The sequence below is a fragment of the Anabrus simplex genome, chromosome 4 (assembly GCF_040414725.1).
Source record: "Anabrus simplex isolate iqAnaSimp1 chromosome 4, ASM4041472v1, whole genome shotgun sequence".
In the NCBI taxonomy this organism is placed as follows: Eukaryota; Metazoa; Arthropoda; class Insecta; order Orthoptera; family Tettigoniidae; genus Anabrus; species Anabrus simplex.
The window spans coordinates 183091786-183115797 of NC_090268.1; the positions used below are offsets into that span (position 1 = coordinate 183091786).

General features: G+C 40.9%; 1 long non-coding RNA gene across 1 annotated transcript in view; it reads right to left on the minus strand.

Annotated features, from left to right (window-relative positions):
- LOC137500557 (uncharacterized) overlaps positions 1–16508 on the minus strand; it is a 28866-nt gene extending 12358 nt beyond the window's left edge. The window contains exons 1-2 of the long non-coding RNA XR_011018089.1: positions 16310–16508; positions 8312–8476 (exon numbers count right to left, since the gene is read on the minus strand). This is a non-coding gene — a long non-coding RNA (uncharacterized lncRNA). The remainder of the gene's footprint in view (positions 1–8311; positions 8477–16309) is intronic.
- Positions 16509–24012: the final 7504 nt, after the last annotated feature.

Below are 24012 nucleotides of genomic sequence, written 5' to 3' on the forward strand. Positions count from 1 at the left end.
ATTGTTAAATGTAGGGAAGATATGGAAGCTAATGGGAATGGGAAGTGTTTGCTGGACTTCTGTGCTAGTATGGGTTTAGCAGTTACGAATACATTCTTCAGGCATAAGGCTTGAAACATGCTCATTTAGCATGTTCATAACATGTAAGTTTTCCTGTGATTGCTAAGAGTTTTAATCAACTCTTGTTTGACTTCACTTAACTATTTTCCAAACTGTAACACAGAGGGCAGCACCCCTGCTTTGAAAACGGATGGTCCTTCTTTCCGCGATTCTTCGACTTCATCTCCTTGGCTTGATGTGTTTGTTGTGGCTGTGACCAGAGGAAAAAAGAAAGATGGAGTCGACTGTGATTGGTGTAGCTTTCCTTACTTACAGCTGGGCATTTATGAGGTTTAAACTCTACCTGTACTCATATTCCTTTTTTGTAATTTATCAACTTTAACTGCAGGTAGTGTGAGCTGTGTTTTCGTTCTTATTTTATGCTTATCTTGTGGCTATTTCAAGTGCCTTGTAACCGCGACTTATTGGTATACATCTTTGCCCCAAGAAATGAATGGGATGTGTGCTTGAGGTAATTATTGTGGTGATGGTGATGAGGTAACTGGGTCACTGAAAAAATTCTGACTATACGATTATTATTATTATTAACCCATTTAACCACCACATTGTTTTTAATTCATTTTAATTCAATTTATATTTATGTAGTATTTAAGAAGAACAAGGTACCTGATTATAATGTACTTAAAAAATAAACACTTACTGAATCACCTAAGCTATAATAATAATAATAATAATAATAATAATAATAATAATCGTATTGCCTCATCTACCGTGTGCAGACATTTCGATTTGACGCCATCTGGCTGTCTGCTCGTCAATTTCGACGTTCCGTTTTACTCTAGGTCCGCCAGATGGCAGACAGAGTAAACCAGATCTCTCTTGGGCATCTATGGCTGAGATTTAATTTTGTCGGGTAAATACCAAATGTATCACATGCTGACATCGTACGACATGGAGTGTCGAATTGTCATTTTTCCGCCCTTCAAAAATCCGACTACCTCTGCCGGGTTTGAACCCGCTATCTTGGGATCCGGAGGCCGAAACACTACCACGGATCCACAGAGGCAGCTACCTAAGCTATGTAAACAGCTGAAGATGTTCTAAAAAAGAACGAAACATGTACTGTGTGTAATTAATTTGCTAAAATGCAAATGTAAGTATCAAAAAGGTGGAAAATTTTTATTGTTATAAGTCTTTGTAGCTTTTAAAATACTGAGTGTTTTAAAAAGAACATTAATAATACGCAACTCAAAAAAGGTTGTGTACCACATGCATTTTTTGTATTCGTGAAGGATGTTCACTCTTAAGTGTTGTTGCACGACAGGCATACATCCAAATGACATGTTAGTGGATGTGGAGATAATACACAGTCTCAGAACAGTCCAGAAGTGTGTGCTGGTACAGTCACCTGTGGACGCAACATGACAAGCAGATTTGTGGCCTGTGCAGTATATATTCTCGAAGAGTCATTATTGCTTTTGACCATACGCACACAGTCACATTGCATCAGCAAGGGTTCCCTGTGAGGGCAATTGCCCACCTGGTTGGTGTACACTACAGTGGCGTTGTCAGGACATACAGCTGCTATCGTGTGAGAGAAAATGTTGAAGATCGTCCTTGCAGTGGTCGTCCGCGGTCAACAACAGCAGCTGACGACCGTTACGTACGAATGCTGACATGCAGGAACCCAGCAGACACAGCAACAGAACTGCGTAATGCCTTACAGCAAGCAACTGGAAGGGCTGTGTCTTCGCTGACAGTCAGAAATAGTCGCCATAGGGACCACCTACACTCAAGTTCCTAGGCGAGAACACCTGCACGTACACCCGTATACTGAAGTGCCAGGTACAAATGGGCAAGAGAGCACTTGGACTGGACTCTGGAAGAATGGCAGCGGTTCCCCTTCACGGATGAGTGCCAAATGTGTCTAAGGTCAGATTATCATTGGAGGAGGATTGGGAGAGAGCAAGGTATCGCCAGACTATCCTGTACGCCATCCCACGTGCCCATCAGGGAGACAGATCCATTAAGTTTTCGGGCGGAATTATGTATGAACATCTCATGTCACTAATCGTCGTAGAGGCTGTACTGGTACACAATACCGGAACAGAATCTCCGTGCCCACTGTGCAACTATCCTGACAACATTTTGGCGACAGATTTGTTCTGCAAGATGACGTGTGCCTGCACTGCCGCAATCTTGTGAACCTCTTCCACAAGGAGGCCCACACCCATCAGATGGCCTGCGGTGTCTCCGGACCCGAATCCAATTGAATGTGCCTGGAATATGCTGAAAAAGGCAGTGCAATGACTAACAAATCCATCTCTCATCCTGACCGATCTCCAGAGGGCTGCTATCAAAGAATGAAATGAGGATTGACCAGGATAGCCCAAACCCCTTGTAGACAGCATGCCACAACAGGTCCGATAATGCTTCACTGCACGGGGTGGAATAATAATAATAATAATAATAATAATAATAATAATAATAATAATAATAATAATAATGCCATTGGCTTTACGTCCCAGTAACTACTTTTTCGGTTTTCGGAGACACCGAGGTGCCGGAATTATGCCCTGCAGGTGTTCTCATACATGCCAGTAAATCTACTGACACGAGGCTGACGTATTCGAGCACCTTCAAATACCACCGCCTGAGTCAGGATTGAACCTGCCAAATTGGGGTCAGAAGCCCAGCTCAGGATGGAATAATAATAATAATAATAATAATAATAATAATAATCGTATGGCCTCAGCTACCGTGTGCAGACATTTCAATTTGACGCCATCTGGCTGTCTGCTCGTCAATTTCGACGTTCCGTTTTACTACAGGCCTCCACTAGATCGCAGACCGAGTACACTGAAATTCTCTTGGGCGTCTATGGCTGAGATTTAATGAATTTTGTCGGGTAAACACCAAATGTGTCACCAGAGATCTTTTACATGCCGACATCGTACGACATGGAGTGTCGAATGGACTTTTTTCCGCCCTTCAAAAATCCGACTACCTCTGCCGGGTTTGAACCCGCTATCTTGGGATCCGGAGGCTGACACTCTACCGCTGATCCACAGAGGCAGCTTAGGATGGAGTAACACCATACTTAAGATACAGAATCAGATTTCCATATCTGATAGGCAGATGAATGTTGCTGAAGAATTAGCGTTTGTATTGCACCTGTTGTTGCTTTTTCTTGATATCAATTGTGGTATACTTGACAAAGTGTGTATCTGCATCCCATACATTGCATGAAGTATACTACCCCATTTGTACATGACACATACGCGTGAAGAAAGAACAATACTTTATATGAATTTCACAAAACTTAAATGATTGTCTTATACCTTTTAACTTTTATATATTTAAATGTGCCATTGTCTTCTTTGCATGAAATGTATTTTAAATAGCATATAATTGAAGGAGTCATTCAACACAGATTTCAATTACCTAGCTTACTGTTATTTCAAACGCATTTCACTTTGTTATTGTAATTTCAAATTCGGATTCACATTACTCATTTTGACAAAGTTTAAGCCTAATAAAAAGTATACTGTATAAGCACATGCAGCTGCATTTAAGCATATTTAGTCGACTATAAACAACGCAATATGAAAGTCTTTTTAAAGAACTATTACTAGTAAAACTTGAACGTTAATGCTATATTCAAGGTCAGGTGTAAACAACCAACTTTTTCAGATATTGTAATTCTTTTAATGTGTTAAAGATAGATATCTTTTTAATATTCTTGATCCTCTAAACTTAGACGTAAGAAGCAGAATTTCACTTCTAGACATACTACCTAATGTCTATCAAAATATGACATGTTTATTTGTAAGATACAACTGTTAAAACATGTATTCTAATGTGTATGTAAATGACAGCTGAGGATGACTTGTAAAAAAATTTAGTATTGATAAGGTGGATCTCTTTCTTTCTATGACATACTATAGATACCAATACGGAACATCATGAAATTTATTAATCAAGACTTGTCCATAAAAAAGAATTTTTTTAAGAAGTTGATAGGCAAGTTCAATCTCCACTCTAACGTTACACAATTAGCGTTCTCTTCTGAAAATGTTTGGTCCATGTGCATGCGGTAGAGGTGGACTATCAACTTGCTTAAAATGTGATTCACCAGGCGAGTTGGCCGTGCGCGTAGAGGCGCGCGGCTGTGAGCTTGCATCCGGGAGATAGTAGGTTCGAATCCCACTATCGGCAGCCCTGAAGATGGTTTTCCGTGGTTTCCCATTTTCACACCAGGCAAATGCTGGGGCTGTACCTTAATTAAGGCCACGGCCGCTTCCTTCCAACTCGTAGGCCTTTCCGATCCCATCGATCCCATCGTCGCCGTAAGACCTATCTGTGTCGGTGCGACGTAAAGCCCCTAGCAAAAAAAAAAAATTTGATTCACTGTGCTGTGTGACATGTCCAGGTCTCTAGCTACCAGTGTACTGATGCGTGGGTCTGTGTCTATTATGCCCAGTACAACGCGTCTCTCTGCAAATAACCTTACTCCTTGTGGGTAGGGTTAACTTCCAATAAGTAACCAGGGGATCCTGACCCCTACAGAGTGCGTCCCCAGGTGGCGGATAGGGGGCTCCTACAGTATGTAGGGCTGGTTGAAATAACCAATACAACCCGCGGACCAACAGGTAGCCCAATTCCTGGGGGTTTTAAAATACCGGGACACCCTCTCTCCAGGGGTCATAAATATGGAGGGCCCTTGCCCTGGGTTAAGGGTGAAGACCTCAACGGCGTCTACGGCGGAGAAGATGGACTTTGGTACGGCGGAGATGGCGGAAGAGGCAACCCATCCTTCTGGGGTGTACAGATGGAACCTACTGCCTTGTAGGACGAGGAAGGCATCCTCAAAGGCTAAGGGAGTAAACCCTGAAAGAAAATCCTCTTATGCGTTAGGCCTAGCAAGTCAGCAGGAGAGTATTGAGTATAGTTGCTTTCAATAAGAAAAAGAGCCTCGGAAAAAATATTATAGACCGGACTGACACGTCCTCTCTGACAATTGTAGAGTATGATGACCGTAAGGCTGATGATATACAATGTTCTGAAAGGAAACCCCAAATAAAAAAGAGACCCAAATACCGAATTGGAACTATGAACATTCTATCATTAACTGGAAAGTTAGAAGAACTCCTAGACATGATGGATAGAAGAAAAATATCAATATTGGGATTAAGTGAGACCAAATGGAAAGGGATTGGATGTAAGACACTTCGTGGAGGTTATAAATTATACTGGAGTGGACAGGAGAAGGTAGCGAAAAATGGTGTTGGATTCTTAATTAACGAAAGGACTGATGCTACAGCTGAAGTTATCTGCAAAAGTGATAGAATCATCAAAGACTTTGAGAAAGCCAGGCCACTAGAGAGGACACCACCTACTGCACACCATTAGAACTTCATTGACGGTTTCCACTAGATTACTACAATTTACTATGCATCTGTCTTCCACCTAACACAGCTTCTCATATTTTTATATGCGGCTCTTCCGACCCCTCTATAATAAGGCAAAACACCAGCCAACATTATGAAACAATAATGAAGAAAGGGACCGCTAGATTGAGAAAATATTGAGAATGCTGCTATTTCTAAAGCCTTAAATTTCATGGTGTTTTTTCTCCTTATCACAGGCTTTTCGCCTGCAGGTTAATTCAGGCTTGGTTTCTCTCAAAATGTTTGCTCCCGCTCTCCTCCTGACCAATTTGAGGTGATGGGTTTCCACTAAGATGATTTTGACAGCGATTTCAAACTGTTTTGTGATTTTTATAAACCAATAGTTTGTAAACTATGAGGTCCACAACCTCACCATGTGCTACTATTATTCATTTCCATCTACATTTGTTTTCTCATTCCCTTGTTTCTTAGGTTAACGCAGTTTTTAGTATCTATTATTATTTCAAATTAACACCTGTTTCACTGAATTTTGTCACAATAAATTGTTTTTTGCTCTGCATATTGATGTAAATATTGTATATTTGTGCTAATTTTGTTTCCGTATAGGCTCTCTTTTGTTTGTTTTTTCATTTGCGCTTTCATTATGTTTTTTAGCATTTTTTCAAATCATATTATGTAAATTATTCCAACCCCCCTAATTTTTTTCACTGAAGATGGCTCAAACGAGCCGAAACATGTCTGATCTTGTTTACTCCGTCTAATGACGGAATATATGATGTATTGATTTGGAGGATACTTTCATTTTTCGCAAACATTGTAAAGTGAAAACCGTCAATACGGAATGATTCTAATATCTTGTAACTCAAGATCTATTTCGAAAAGCTGCTGAATGGAGATACAGAAAACATAACGGACAGAGGAGAGCCAAGTCGAGGAACCACAACTGAACCACCAATTACATGGCTTGAGGTTGAAAATGCGCTCAAGAGCATGAAGAAAGGAAAGGCAGTGGGCGTAGATGAACTAAGTGCAGATATGCTGAAAGCAGCGGGAGTTCCAGGAATCCAATGGCTCTATAGACTGCTCAACAAGATATGGGAGGAAAATACTATTCCTGAGGACTAGAAGATGGGCATCATTGTACCTCTGTTCAAGAAAGGAAGCCAACGAAAATGTACTAATTACCGTGGTATCACACTACTGTCTCATGTCCTGAAAATATTGGAAAAAATAATAGAGACCAGAATCAGAGATATTGTTGAACCAATTTTGGAAGAAGAGCAGTATGGTTTCAGACCAGGAAGGTCAACTACAGACCTTATATTTGCAATTAGGATGCTAATGGAAAAATACTGGGAGAAGAACAAGCCTTTATTCCTAATATTTTTGGACATTGAGAAAGCATACGATAGTGTACCAAGGGAAAGAATTTGGCAATGCATGAAAGAACTTCAAGTGCGAGACAGCCTCATAGACAAAGTGAAAATGTATAGTGGGAACAGAAGCTGTATTCAAGTAGGATGTGGTTTGTCGGACTGGTTTGAAACAAACAGAGGAGTGCAGCAGGGCAGCTCATTGTCACCACTTCTATTTATTATTGTAATGGATGTAGTAATGAAATCTATTGAAAGGAAAGAACACGGAGATATCAAAACCTTCACATTTGCAGATGATGTTGCGATCTGGAGTGACTCAGAAGATGAATTGGGAGAGATAATACAAAGCTGGAATGAGGAGTTTAAGAAATATGGTTTAAACATCAGCAAGACCAAGACGGTGGTGATGAAAGTGTATGGAGAAGGAGCAGAACCAATAGTCATGTTAAATGAAGCTCAACTGGACAGCGTTCCAGTTTTCAAATACTTGGGTAGCGTTATATCAAATGACAACCTAGCAAAACATGAGGTGAACAATCGAATCAATAAGGCAGCACAATTTTACCACCAGGTAAGACACCTGCTGTGTGATGAGCAAATACCCATGAAAACAAAAATGACATTGTACAAGTCCTATTATACACCAATTCTTACATACAGTCTCGAAACCACAACACTGACCAATAGAGATAAATCCTAACTTCAGGCAGCTGAAATAAAATTCCTACGCACTATGATCCAGAAAACCAGGAAAGACAAGATTAGGAATGAGAAAATTAGAGAAGTAGGAATAGACAATTCTCTCCTAAATAAGATTCAGATATCAAGACTGAAGTGGTTTGGTCACATGAAGAGGATGCCAGTAAACAGAACTGCAAGGAAGGAATTTGACAGAAAGGTAGAAGGAAGACGACCCGTGGGAAGGCCACGAAGGAAATGGATAGATTTAGTTAAGAGCGATGTAATGCTGAGAGGTCATGATTGGGACAAGTTGGTGGAGGAAGAATGGTACAAGGACAGGATGAGATGGAGGAGGCTCATATACCACACCCGGGAAACTGGAGATGGTTTAGGATGATGATGATGATAACGCGTCTATCACAATTTCACACAAGCCTGTTTCACTGGCTTTACATTGGACGCAAATAGCTCAACTTGAGTCCGTTTTACTACAGCCCGAAAAGTGTATGCACAAGGGTGCCTCCCGTCTCATTCTAGATACCTTTCAGCCTACACTCTAGCTGCCTTCCAACTCCAAATTGTAAAAACTACAAAATCTTCACAGAAAAATTTACAACAACTGAACAGTGCAACTCTGCATGTCTGGCTGCCACATGATAACAGTAGTAACAGCCATAATCAAAGGTATGTCTGCTAGTATACGTTTGGCCCTGAAACAAGGTATAAGGGGGAGAACCTAACTGGTACCGTGTTTAGGTGGAGTGAGGTTTGTCCCAAACTCACCTTTGTATCGTCCTTTTTTTGTTAACTTTTTGCTGCGAAGTCAAACTCAGTTGTGTCGACTGGTCCAGCTACACCTGGACTGGTAGAGCTCATTTCAGCAGCCATAGCCATTCTGGTACTTGTCATACTGGTACATATCCTACATGACATTCTCGTCTGACAACCCTGTAAAAGAATATTGTAATTAGTCCACCTCAATACAATAAATGTTAAGTAATAACACATTAAGGCCTGGTTTCATCAATACATGTTAGTACTTAACAACCTGATAAATCATTTAAACACACAATTTACAGTATTAAAATTTGCACTTCATCAACAACTGTTAATGTTTGAAAAGTGCCTCCAGGAGGCTTGATACTGTAAATTAGGGAGCAAGTGCTCCAGGTATTACGGGATTTCTGCCCTTTGTAAATTTATGCTCCTCTGTCAAGTTTAATCTGGAAGCTCAGAAATTGTAAAACTAAGGGCTTGTAGCCGAAGTGTGTTAAAGATTTGAAATCTTGGATTTTTTTCTAAGTCTTGTTTTTTAAATTGCTATATTATTATTCTCTCATAAGTGAGAAATTGTTGCTTTTTTGAAAATATAACCTTCCATTTCAGTTTAAATTCTTTCTTGACAAAGTAGTTAGACCCATTCCCCCCAGCACCTTCTTTCACCTCTGCTGATCTACCAAACCACGGTAACAATATCATTGACAATTTACGTGGAAAGTCTGTTGCTGATGTATTTGAAAAATGTTTCTTTGATGCGTTTGGGTGTTTACAAACAAGAATTCTCTCCAAAAAGTGGTGGTGGCCACGTTTTACCCATATGTTGGATGTTGCAGTCATAAATACTAGGAGAGCATACCAAACGGCCAATGAAGAAGATAATGAATCTCAGCTAGATGTACGAAGGAAGATAGCGCTAGCGTATCTTTCTAAAACATCAGGTTCAACACCCAAACACAGACGCCCTCAAAGCAGCTAACTCCTAAAAGGCAGAGTAAGCACTGTAGTCAGGTTCCATTCAGGAAATCATTTCATTACACCGATTGCAACTCAGAGAAGATGCGGGCATTGCAAGAAGAAGACAAGGGTTTGTGTACACTGCGATGTGCCACTGCATGATAAATGCTTTGTTCCATTCCACACACGATGAACGTTAGCTGACATAAATTTGAGTGCCTTACTCCTGTTGCACATTTCATTGGAGCTGAAGGTTTATTTCTTGTGGCAGAATTCTGCTTTGTGACCAATTTTCTGCGATACTGTGAAAATCCTATCTCAACTTTTTTTTTTTTTTTTTTACATCTTATGGTTATAAAATTTGTCGGTGAATAGATGTAGAGTCATAAAATTTGTAAATATGTTGTGAAGCAATAAATGAGTGCCTATGAATGCACAGTATCTGTTTGTTTGTCCAACCCTTGTCCCGTTTCCCTACGGGGTCGGGTATGAGGTGAGATGAATTTGTCGTGGCGGTTTTTTATGACCGGATGCCCTTCCTGACGTCAACCTCATCAGAGGAGTTAATGAAAGATGAAATGAATGACGTGATATATGATAGTAGGGAGAGGGTGAAACCCGGTGCCGGCACATAGCCTACTCCTGTCGAATAGCACCAAGGGGTCTGCTCAAGGCTTAACGTCCCCATCCGACGGACGAATCACCATCAACAGCGTCATATGCCCTCACTCCATATGAGCACTGCGGAGAGGTTTGGAATTTAATCCAGGCTTTTGGCACGCAATCTAGTGATTAGAAATTGTATACCACCACCTCCCCTACCCTGCCGGCCAACATTCTGATGGTGAAAATTTTTTCGACCAACGGGACTCGAACCGGCTAACCTCGGTGTTAGACCGTTTTTAGACTTCAGCGCCTTAACGATCATGGCCACCAGGCGGGCTTAATGCACAGTATCTGTTATTTTTCATAAATAAAATAGTGTAACCTTCTGCTACCGTAAGTTGCCAATGTCCCAATTTCAATGTCCCAAAATTGGTTGTTTTACGTCGCACCGACACAGATAGGTCTTTAGGCGACGATGGGATAGGAAAGGCCTAGGAAGTGGAAGGAAGCGGCCGTGGCCTTAATTAAGGTACAGCCCCGGCATTTACCTGGTGTGAAAATGGGAAACCACGGAAAACCATCTTCAGGGCTGCCGACAGTGGGGCTCGAACCCACTATCTCCCGATTACTGGATACTGCCCGCACTTAAGCGACTGCAGCTATCGAGCTCGGTCCCCTTAGTTTTAGGATCCTGCATCGAAATATAATAAAATCCCATTTTCTCGCTTATTCTTGCCCCAAACATTTAAATAAGTCAAAAATAGAGTAAAATTCAGTTTGAATTAATTTTGGTAGGTAATGGGTAAAAGGGGCCTAAAATCTAGGTCATCGGCCCCTAATGGTACGAAATATTACAAATTAAAAATTCAAAATCATCCACTGACCAAATTAAAAAATGTCATGAAGAATGAATGGATGGATATGAATTTAGAACAATCAGTGGATCCGACCAAAAAACTATCATAAAATAGTATTACCGACCAAGGGACCCCTTCTAAAGCACAATCCCGAATCAAGGATATTTGTTGTCCAAAGGGGTCCAAAATCCAGGTCAACGGCCCCTCATAATGGCACTTATCGCTAGTAAAGTAGAACCATGGTATTTGTCATGTTGGGGTACTAAGGGCTGATCTGATGTGAGTCTTACTTCATAATAAATAGGATTGATAGGTGGAACATCTTTCTTGACCTATGGTGTTTCTCACATAATGGCGCCACTCATAGGCAATGCAAACCTATGATGTTCCTCACCTAATCACGGACGCCGGTATTCCCATGGTGTTCCTCATATGGCGGGTCCCCACTGTCACTGCTGTGTTTACTTTTGTTACCAACATGGCGTCCACTTGCCGCGACATGGAGCCTAATGATATTTATGAACTTTTATGAGACAGTGGCGATACTGACAATGATTTGTTGATTCTGATGGTGACATTAGTATTCCCGAATCCAAGAATGATATTTCGATGAGGAGGAAATTGAGGTGGAAGATAGTGGAGAAAGCGATGATGTACGGGATGATGAACGGAAAGTTTATGAAGAAGGCGACTGTGTTTTTTCCAAGTATTCTCACAACAGTGCTATGGGATACATGCCTCCTACTACAGGAAAGAAGCTGGTAACTCCTTTGTATTTCTTTTTTGTTGCTGTTCCCGGTTTCACCGTTCTCCGAAATATGTAAGGAAATTAACAGATATGTAACACACTGTATTACAAAATGTATGCCGTTGCAACAACATTCCATATGGTGGGACTGGGTAGATGTTACCGTTGCTGAAATGATGGCATTTCATGGTGTTGTTCTGAATATGGCATGTACAAAAAGCTAAAAGAACATTTTTCAGATCTGTGGCATCGACCTTCTGTAAGGACAATTTTTTCTTGGAAACTATTTCTTTAGATATTCTGGGGCTTTCATGTTTCACCCCCTCCAATATCAAGTGCACCAACAATGGTTACAACAGTCTTACAACATGTAGGGAAGTCATTCTTGGAATTTTATAGGCCAAGTCAGTATCTGACAGTTGACGAATCGTCTGTAAGCTTCAAGGGGCGTGTCCTTTTCAAAATGTACAATCAACAAAAACCAACAAAGTGGGGGATCAGGACATATGTTATTGCTCACGCATTGAATGGTACGCTTTGTCCACGACTCCTTACTTTGGCTCCTTTACTATGCTAAATTTACTTTTCCCTGGTTTGACATTTGGCAGTAGCATAGTTTTACAGGTGGTTACAGATGTACTTTAAGTCACTCAAGCTGTAGGTTTATCATTTGTTTTCTGATCGATTTTATACTAGTATGAAAATGGCAAGAGAACTGTTGAAAAGGAAAATTCGTGCCTACCTGGGACTGTGGTATTGAATCGAGACTACCACCTCAGCTGAAGGATAGGAAACTAAATCTGAAGAAGCATGAAATCCATACTCTGCGGAAGGAAGAAAAGTTCATGGTATTTTCGTGGAAAGACAAGCGCACTGTCAGTTCTTAGAACATGGCACAACAAAGCAATGGTGGAGGTAGTCAGACACTACCAGAATGGGCAAGGAGAAGAAAGAATTTACAAGCCTGTTGCCATTGTAGATTACACAGCCAAAATGGGAGGGATTGATCATGCTGGTCACTACTGCTCATCTTACGGTTTCGTAGTAAAAAGTCAAGTCTGTGTTGGAGGTAGCTATGGTGAACAGTTTTCACCTATATAAGTTGCAACAAAAGGCAGAAAATAAGCCTGAGGTGAATCACAAAACTTTCAGGGACAGAGTTATTATGGGGATTGTTGGGGACGTTAGGAAAACAAAAATGCCCGTAAGCATGGCCGACGGAGCAGCTGTGATGAAGAATTTCGACTGAACGGGAAGCTACACATCATAGATGCTCGTGAAGACAAAAAACCAAGGATTGTGCTATGCGTCCCGACAGGAAAATGAAAGGAGGCAGAAAGGAGACTTTTTTTTGAGAGACCTGTCCAGGGAACCCAGGACTACACCCGAACAAAACCTTCCGGAAGTACCATACTTTGAAAAAATATCGCTGATAATGTGGTTAACTTCACTGATAAATTTGCAGTTCATATTATTAATGTAAAAATTCAGCTTTTTACTTTTGTGAGTCATTCCTTCCCATATTTGCCCAATGTCAAATTGGACCTGTGCAGGATCCAGGCAGAATATCAACTGAACTCCAAAGGGTTAAATCTAAATAAAAAATACCTCACTTACCGCACCTCAAATTTTTGCTATTACAGCTTAGTACGATCACATTTTTGCTAGCCCTGAAAATGTTTGTCATCCCTTGTGAAAAAAAAACAACAAAAACATTATTTCCAACTCATTAAGAGCCCTCATCACAGTTGTGTTGTTGTGAGATAAAGGAAAAAGGCCTTGAATTCCGAAACTTCACAGGATAAGATGCACCTTTGGGGAGCAAGCTGTCAAACTGAGGAATGGTCCAGTCTGCTTGCTGGTTAGCAGTGACATTGCTGAGTAACACAGTGAACCTGTTTGTGCTTATATTTTGTATTCCATTCAGAATTTTTTAGAAATATTTTTTGTGTTGAGTGGTAGAGTGAATGGTAGCAAATATTTGTCGCATGATCTGGATTAGAAACAATAGTGTGAAGTTGACAAGCATGGTGCTTTATTTGTCTTGAGAGAGCCTAGTTATAAATAGAGAAAAATTCTTGGAATTTCTTACTAATGAAGGCAAAATTAAAATCTTTCAGAAAGTCGATTGGCATCCGTATCTAAGGTCACAGAGGTGGCGTGGCGCAAATGTTAAAAATCACACGAGTCTTGACTCGACGACTCGAGTTGGTCGAAGATTTATCTAATTCAAAATGGCAGGCAGTCATTCAAAGGCTTGCAGTCACACATGGTCGAGTATACCCTATAACTCTTACAATAATATATGTATTTATGACTCTCCTGTTCAATACATTATTTCATCTTTCAACTACTTATCAGTCATCTTCAGCGACCTATATTAAAACATTACCAAATTATAATATATGTGTACATTGTAAAGTCCTTATTATTTGGGATATTTAAAGTCCAGTAAAAGACCGTATCAGTGTCCATCATACATAACATTGCAAGCTATGCCTTTTGTCTGTTGAAATAAATAGCTTTTTGTTGTATTTTAATTTATAAGGACTATTAACTCTTTCAGCTCGCATGTCGATAACAGGTTGAAACTGCCGTTCAGCGCTAAAACTCGTGTCGAGCTCTGGTGATGAACTTTCCGAGGCAAGTGATGAAAGTCATCTGAGTGATAAGGGAGGTGATAATGTGTTGCCGCGACATGCACGTCACCAGCACGTACAAAATTCTAATACTGCTTGGAGATTGTGGACTACAGACGATTTAGGCCTGCCTAAATACCCTTTTAGGTCAGTAACTGGACTTGCAAGCCATGACATTAGGCCTGTTACAGAATTACAGTACCGGCCAATATTTTTTACATACCGGCTACTAACCTCCATTACGAATGAGACTAACGAATATGTGAAACTTCAGATAAACTAAGATATTCAAATGAGTATTTGTCCTTGTTTTTTACATCTGATACTCCTAATACACTTCTCTTTTTTTCCTTACCTAAATTAGGGCAATGAAGATTACGGGTGTTCTAACCCTACTCTTTGAGCTAGTTATAAAGTTGATCTACGTTTAGCAAGGACTGGGAAGCAGTTTATGGATACGCCACTAACAATAAGCACTTTGTTGGACATAGAGGAGACAATGAATCGTACATCAGCTCCAGCATTTAGCAAAATATGACAACAACTCAGCAAATTAGCAACATTGCCAGGAATTTGCATGAACAATTGCCAGCAGAAATTGCAAACTTCTCAGCATACTCCATCACACTTGAGTCGAGGGATATTAGCAACATTGCTCGGTTAGGCATTTTGTTTTTATTTTTTTTGCACGGAATAGACGATAACCTACATATAATGGAAAAGCTTCTGGGTAGGATTTTAATGAAGGACACTACTATACGGACAGTTATTTTACAAGCAGTCGAAACGGCAGCCGAAGGAACAGGACTCGCTTCGGAAAAGCTTAATATTACATGTTATAAATCTCATTGTTGGTCCGCATTGAAAATTTACAGTTCAACAACAATAAAGGTGTTTTAATTCAATCCACCTATTCAATACTTTTATTTCCACTTATAGTGGTTATGTAAATAGACTCACAGTTAAATGGGATATGTTTCGCCCTCAATTAAGGGCATCTTCAGCCTAAAAACAATCAAGAGTACAACTAATATTAAAAGTGGAAGCTAAAAGTTTAGCCAGTTATTAAAATTCGGGACATAAAAATGTGAAAAATGATACAATATATAAAGATGCTAATGTAAACACTGTCAATGATTAAACTAAAATCTTGTCCGGACACTAAAACTTCTATTAAAATTCCAATTAAAACAATTCCACTAACATTTTTAATGAATTGTATACAGAGAGACCTTCCTGTCTAAACATGTTTACCTACACGATATACTGGCAATGAAGTATTCACTTTTACTTGTGATCTGTGGGATATTTTAGTGCCCTGTGCGCCCGTCAGACACAACCCATGCAGTCATGCAAGATTTCTCATCATGTTATTCTGTCACATTTACAAACTGCAGTCATACAGAGCGTTTTATGTTAGTTCCTATACCAAATCTGCAGCAAAGGAAGAAGAGCATGAAATATTGGGATTAAAAGAATGGTGTGCATATTGCAAAGACACAAAGATTCGTTACAATATAAATTTATTAAGGATGAGGTGTGTGTTTAATAGAAAAATTGTTGATGTAAATTGTATAATATTGTATTCTAGGAAAATGTTCTTTTCTCTTGTTAATTTAAAATTTAGTGCTTGAAAATAATGAATTTTAGTGTACCATTTGCCACCGAGGTAGACAACTCATTTGCAAATAAAGAGATTTTGATTTGATTTGATACTCGTGCTGCCAATGGAAAAAGTACCAGTGTTTGGAGCCCGCTGTATTTCTGAGGAATGTTCTTGAATATGACATGTAAATGTTCCAGTGAATTGAACTAACTGTTAGGACGAAATTGTCCAATTTTCATACATTTTGAGTTGTGTTAAATAGAACATTGTGTAAAAATTCAGCAGTAACGAAAAATGCATTTCAAACTAGTATCAATATGATTAAATATTTTGATTTTGTGAACAAAATTGGATAATGCTGCATTTATAACGGAATAAGATTAACGAGATTAAACTAACTTCAAGGATTAAAACGTATTTCAGTCACCCGTTCACTGGCGAGTTAACGAGCAAAGGCAGCATTTCTTCCTCAAAAAATGTTGAGTAGTTTACAATTACATTCAGCATACCATAAAATACATTACAAAACCTACTCCCGGATAACTTGCTTCTCGGCGCCACAAAAGAAAAATAAATAATATGAATGTTTACCTCGTATTATTTCCTGGAGACTGATGTGGTCAAGACTAAGGCTGGGCACCAACAAACCCGCTCCTAGCCCCCTAATATTTATAATTAACGAATGATGAACAGATAACGAAACATACATCATCCACACTACTCGCAATTACTATACAGCAAGTAAGCAGATGATACACCAGCGAGGCCACGGCCATTTACCAGAACTTTCACCTGAATATGGCGTGGCCTGACGTGGCATCATTTGAATTCATTCAAGGCAGGGTCGCCACCGAAAAAAATATTTTCGTACTAAATCATCCCCTAAAAAGGTACTAGATTATGGTAAAAGGAACTAAAGGAACTAAATATTCACAAAGGCAGTAAGTCATAGAAATTAAAGTATACTTATCAAAAATACACATTTATTAAATGAGAACAGAACATACCGGTTTTCATCTTCATATTTCACTCTTCTCTTAATCCTTGGAAAACAATGCCGAAGCAATAAACTGTTTTGAAATGTGAATATTACGTATGTTTTAGTTTCTCATTTGTCAGAAGGAGCCCATTCATCATACAGGATTGGAGTTTGTTTCTAGAATTGGTCTTATTGGTAGTAACAGCAGAAAAAAAAAAAAACCGGTCTGTTGGAGCAGAAGAATGTAGTAAACAGAACACTGCCTTCACAAAATTCGTTAAATTTGGAAAGGTGTAGTCGCCTACAGGATTTTTAATTTCAAAAACACCGGGCGAGTTGGCTGTGAGGTTAGAGGTGCGCACTTGTGAGCTTGCATCCGGATGGTAGTGGGTTCGAACCCCATTGTGGGCAGCCCTGAAGATGGTTTTCCGTGGTTTCCCATTTTCACACCAGGCTGAAAACCTTTTAAGTTTATGTGGACTTCGCTTACCACTATTTCCCATCTAATTTTATTAACACTTTCTGTAATTACAGCCGGGAAATATATAGCTAATGGGATTATACTGATGAAACTGCCACCTCATTAGTAATTTTCCAGGTTCGCCATGGACAGATTTCTTAAAATAGGATCACGAAAATCCACCGTCCAAAAAATCTGTTTACAAATTTCAACATGGCTCTGAAGCTTCTTATCAATTTCTTTCTTGTTCTTTTGCTGCACTAGAAGAGTTTATACTCTACCCCGTAAAAGGTACAAGATTTCCATAAAAAGAACTAACGTCCTAAAAATGATCATGAAGTACTAGATCTAGTACTAAAGTACCAGGGGTGGTAACCCTGCAGGCCTGACCACGGCCACCTAGATCAATGCTGCGAAACCGTTGCAATGGTTAGTCAAGCCATCGCCCTCTACTATGACTGCGCTAATACGCCTTCTCATTCGTCCAGTTCGTTGCCTACGTGATTAGTAATAAGGCCTCCGCGTGGCAGCTTATGCAGCGTGCAATACGTTCTAGTTCCAGACTCGCCGCTAGACTGCGTGTTACTCCTCCACTGTTTAAAATAGACTTATACGGAAATAGTGAACAAAAAGTTAAGTTAGTGAGTTTTTAGGTGATATAGGCCTTAAAATTAATTATATAAAGCGTTGATTTGTGTATTCAGCTTGTGGTGAGTACATAGTTTCTATTTAAACATAAAATTAAGATATTTTTTTATGAATATTCATGAATATACAAGGTTCTGTATTTGGCGCCGAGAGAGTTATTTACTGTAAACATTCTATTCACAGGATGTTTATTGCACGTGATAAACAATGGTTTATTGCTGTGTTCCATTCTGCAAAAGTAAACTGCAGAAAGGTCGTGGGATTTCCTTCCACGAGTTCCCAGTAAATGCAGAATTACGAGAAAAATGGGTCAAAGTTATATCTCGTCGGGGTGACGAGAAAAATAGCATGTGGCAACCTTCCTCAAAATCTGTAGTATGTAGCGAACATTTTGAAAGTACGTGCTTCAGCATTTCTACTAAAATCAGACGCCTTCTTCCGAATTCAATTCCAACGCTTTTTTCAGGGTACCCATCGTATTTTCATGACAAGAGCAGGCTTAATAAAACGCGTAAGCTACCCAAGAAACGAAGCTATGAAGATGCATTCACGTAGCCAAGTACAAATGTTTCACATGACGTACAAGAAGAGCAAAGAGAAGACGAAAACGCCATCTCACGTTCAGTCCAAGTTGACATGACCCCCCAGTATAAAGTACAGTCAACTTCCACAACTAAGGTAAATGCGAGACAACTGGCATCGCGTACTCTCAAAAGGAAAAACCTTATCATAAAACAATTGAGGTGCAAGAATAGGAAGTTGCTTGCTGAAGTGAAGAAACGAAAGAGAAAATCGTATGCAGATAAACTCTTTGCTACACTTCAGGTTTCTAGTGAAGCGAAGGACTTGAAAGCTACGTTTTTACTTGAACAACTGAAGGCATTTGGCAAGAAAAAGATAGAGTATACAGAAGATATTATAAAAATTTGTGTTCTGTGGCAGAGGAAATCGCCAAAAGGCTACGAATTTGCTAGGCAGATGGAAATATTGCATTTGCCACACAAAAGTTCGCTAATGAAATATATTGGCAGATCATCTGGAGAAACAGGAGTTACACAGGAGATAAAAGATAGGTTGGAAGCAGAATTACAGACACTTTCTACGAAACAGGAAAAGGTTGGCTCTCTTATTATCGACGAAATGGCAATATAGCCTAAACTTATATATGATCGACAATTAGACCAGTTTCATGGGGGTAATGAACTTGCTACGGAAGGAGAATTAGCTAACAGATTGCTTTGCTTTATGTTCAGAGGTCTGGCAACAAGATTTCGAATTCCCGTGGCGTTTTTCTTTTGCTGTAATTTGGACGGAACTGAGCTCCAAAGAAGAACACTGCAAGTAATAGCAGCCGTAGAAGAAATAGAATTTACGGTGTTGAGAATCGTGACCGATAATGCCAAAGTGAACGTGTCTATGTATGAAAAGTTATGTGGTGGGCATGTTAAACCAGAGACGGCCCATCCTTTAGATGAAACTCGCAAACTATTTCTGAGCTATGATCAAAGTCACATAATCAAGAATGTTCGGTCACAGTTTCTAGAAAAGTCATTTCAAGATGACGGAAAAGAAATCTCAGTAAAGCACGTAAAAACTCTGTACAGACTACAGAGGAACTTAATTTTTTCTCCAGTTTGCTACTTGACCAGAAAGATGGTATACCCCTCCAATTTTGAGAAAATGAACGTTAAGTGTGCGAAACTTTTATTTTCAGTCTCAATTACAGCTGCTCTGGAAACCTGTAGTTCTGTTGCAAGTGAACATTTTCCCGATAAGGAGAGTCTTAATGCTACGGTACACTTCATGAATGTAATGAGAAAGTGGTTCGATATCCACGATGTTTGCAATCGAACTCATGCTCTATTCTCACGAAATTCTGATAAGTTGCATTTCTTTTCCGTTAGTGATGAAAGACTTGAATGGCTAACTGATACCTTTTTGCCTTATATTGAGAAACTTCAGGGTGCAGGAAGAAACAAAAATGAGACGTTAAGTACGGAGACTTACCGTGCTCTTGTCATTACTACACAGTCGACGGTTGCGTGTATCAAGTACTTGTTAACTATGGGCTTCCACTATGTGTTAACGCGAAATTTCTCCAGTGACGATGTTGAACTGTTTTTTAGTCACCTCAGGCAATTGGGAGGATTTAATGATATGATGGATGCTCGTGCTTGTACGCATGGAATTGAGACCACGCTGAAAAGTGGAATCATACGTGCATCTATGCATGCAAATGTCGAGATGAATCCTGATAATTTTTCACAAAATTGGCTCGGAACTCAGCATAAAGAGACTCAGATGGAGATGGCAGAAATTCAGCTACCGAATGCTGTGATGGAAATATTAATGCGCCCTTTAAGTAGTAAGTACGAATAATCACATTATATTAATTCCAATGTTAACATGCTTTTTGAAACAAAAATTTTCTTTCCTATTTTTTTTTTCCAGCTTGTCCAACAACGTTGAAAGCAGCATCCGTGACGTTTGTATGTGGTTATCTCGTAAGAGTGGCTGAAGAGAACACAACTTGCGATCACTGCCTGGACATGCTCACAACAATCACCACAAACGCACCACTGAATATGCTGATTCAGAGACAAGATAGGGGCGGACTTAGATACCCTAAGCCATCGTTTATCTCTCTGGTGCTACTTCTTGTGGATTTTTGCTCTAATGCTATTCCACTTTTGCCGAGAAGAAATGTTAGAGCAAAACTGTTTAAGTACTGTAAAACCAGGTTTTTTAATGAACTGAAATGCAGTGAATGTGACAATGATAAACTTTGCTCTCTTTTGCTCATCAAATTGCTGAATCCTCTATTGGACAATGTTGGCAGAAAAGTGACGGACAAACACGGTCGTGCGAAGCAGTACAGTTTTAAGCCACTCAACAGGAAAGTTATGAAGTTGTAGATGTAGCCTACACGACGTGACGCAATTACCACAAGAAACATATCGGTAAGTGAAGTTTTCATAACATTAAATCCTGCTATGTGAATACTGAAGTGGTTTTATGATGATGATGCTTGTTGTTTAAAGGGGCCTAACATCGAAGGTCATCGGCCCCTAATGGAACGAGATGGACGAAATGACATACGATAGTTAAAATTTAAAACGTAGCCACTGATTAGAGTTTTTAAAAAATGCGATGAAAAATGAGTATGAAATTAAAACAATCAGTGGATCTAATTCGCAATGCCTTATTTTGGAACAAAAGAAGAAAAATTACAGGAGATAATGGAATAAGGCATTGCCTGCTAGTACAGATATATATACATACTTTACATTAGACGTTAAAAGAACACATTAAAATACGCAACACAAACTAAAATGAAGTCAATAGGATAAGAGCGTAATTGACACAAAGATACAAGCACAAAGGACATCATTACACAAGATAAAACAGACCGCTATCCCTCATAAAGCGGATGACGAGGTCTGCTGACTGCTCGTCATCGCGCAAGATAAGGGAGATAGTACTCGGAAGGTTAAGACTACGGCGCAGATCGACCAGGTCCACGCACTCCGTAAGGATGTGTACCACGGTAAGATGGTCGCCGCAGGTACACACCGGAGGGGGTTCTCCTTTCAGTAGATGGGAGTGCGTCAAGATACCGTGGCCGATCCGAAGGCGACACAATACCACGGCTTCCCTCCGCGAAGCCCGAAGGGAAGTCCTCCATACCTTCGTTGTTCCTTTTATCGCTCTCAGCTTATTGGGAAGTGGGATGGCCTGCCACTCCATCTCCCAATGAGACATAACCAGATGTCTCAGCTGAGAGCGAATATCACTTGCTGGAACCTTGAAAGGCAACGGGGGCAGTGTAACTGCCTCCTTGGCAGCCTGATCTGCTAACTCGTTTCCCTCTATGCCCATGTGGCTGGGGAGCCACACAAACGTAATTTTGGTGCCGGCATCCGAACACCCGGCCAGCAGGTCCTGGATCCGCTGCACCAGAGGGTGTCGAGGGAAACAGGTATCAATAGCCTGAAGCGAACTCAAGGAGTCAGTACACACGAGAAAGTGTCGGCGCTCATTGTCTAGTGCGTACCGCAGAGCCTCACAGATAGCATAGAGCTCTGCCGTGTACACACTACAGGTGTCCGGGAGAGCAAAAAGAAACCGATCATTGTCGACAACGAACGCACAGCCCACCTTCGTATCTGTCCTTGAACCATCCGTGTAAACGACGACTGAACCTGGATAGCGGCCAAGAACGGACAGATAGATCCTCCGATAAATCGAAGGGTCCGTGTCTCCTTTCGGGCCAGTGTGCAAATCCAGGATGATTTCAGGTCGTCGTACAACCCACGGAGGTACCCCACTTGGTTGTCTGACAAGGCAAGGAATCGAAGGTACGTCAAACAATTCATAACTGCTATCCAAGCGTATCCCAACCGGCCGCGTCGCACGAGGATGGGCAACGTACAACAAACGGTTGCCATTGCTGAATACGCAGGGATAGCTCGGATGAAGTGGCATCTGTCGCAAATTTGCAGCATACGAAAAAAGCATTTGCTGGCGCCTCAGGTGTAAAGGCGGCACACCAGACTCAGCGAGCAGGCTAGCGATGGGGCTAGTACGAAAAGCTCCCGTCGCCAACCTAACCCCGCTGTGGTGGATACTGTTCAGCTTCGCAAGAACGCTTGGTCTTGCGGAGCCATATGCTGCACTGCCGTAGTCTAACCGAGATAAAATGTGTGCCCGATAGAATCGCAGGAGCACCACGCGGTCAGCTCCCCAATTAGTGCTGCTAAGAAACTTCAAGAGGTTAAGCCTCTTGGTGCATTGCACTTTTAGCTCCCGCACGTGTGGCTCCCACGATAATTTACTGTCAAAAAGGAGCCCAAGAAATCGGTAGGTGTCAACAACTGGAAGAACGACATTACCTAGATAAAGCTCAGGATGAGGGTGAAGTGTACGTTGACGACAAAAGTGGACAACGGAGGCCTTTACGGCAGAAAACCGAAAGCCATGTTCTAAGGTCCACTTCTCCACCCTCCTAATAGCTTGCTGTAACTGTCGCTCTGCGACTGCCATACTGCACGAGCTATAGTGCAGAGCAAAATCATCCACATATAGGGACGGTATTACGGCTGGACCAGCAGCAGCGACAATACCGTTTATGGCAATCGCGAACAGAGTGACACTAAGAACCGATCCCTGTGGGACTCCATTTTCTTGAACGTGGTATTGCGAATATGTCCTCCCTACTCGGACACGGAATAGACGGAGGGACAAAAAATTCGCAATAAATACCGGCAAGTTACCTCGGAATCTCCATTGATGCAGGACTGAAAGGATGCCATATCGCCAGGTGGTGTCGTAGGCCTTCTCCAAGTCAAAGAAGACAGCTACCAAGTGCTGTTTGCGGAGAAACGCATCCGGGATAGAGCTCTCCAGGCGTACCAAGTGGTCTGTGGTGGATCGAGCGGCTCGAAATCCACATTGGTACTCGGACAAGAGTCCTTGTTTCTCCAGACACCACACGAGTCTGCGATTTACCATCCTCTCAAATAGCTTACACAGGCAGTTGGTAAGACAAATCGGCCTGTAACTTCCTGCATACTTAGGATCTTTGTCAGGCTTGAGGACAGGAATGACTATGCCCTCTCGCCACTGAGACGGAAAATCACCCTCCATCCAGATACGGTTGAACACACGAAGGACATAGAGTAGACTATCATCACTAAGGTGCTTCAACATCTGGTTGTGGATGTTGTCCGGTCCAGGAGACGTGTCCTTGCAAAGCGCTAGGGCGCTGCGGAGTTCCCACTCCGTAAAGGGCACGTTGTAGTCCTCTGAAGCTTGAGAGGCAAAACTAAGGTGATGACGTTCTGCCTCTCGCTTCACAGCGAGGAAATCAGGATGGTAATTCCCGGAGCCAGATACATCCGCGAAATGACTGGCTAGATGGTCAGCAATCAGGAGGGATTCAGTGACGATATTACCTGCAATGGAAATTCCCGGTACAGAAGATGATCCATGGATACCCGAAATACGTCGAAGCTTAGTCCACACTTGAGATGATGGAGTATGTGACGTCATAGACGACACATATCTCTCCCATGAAGCCTTCTTAGTTTGGCGAATAAGAACTCGCGCCTTAGCGCGGAGTTTCTTGAATGTTATCAAGTTGGCCGCAGTAGGCTGTCGACGGTATCGTTTGTGAGCACGACGGCGTTCTTTGATAGCTGCTGCTAT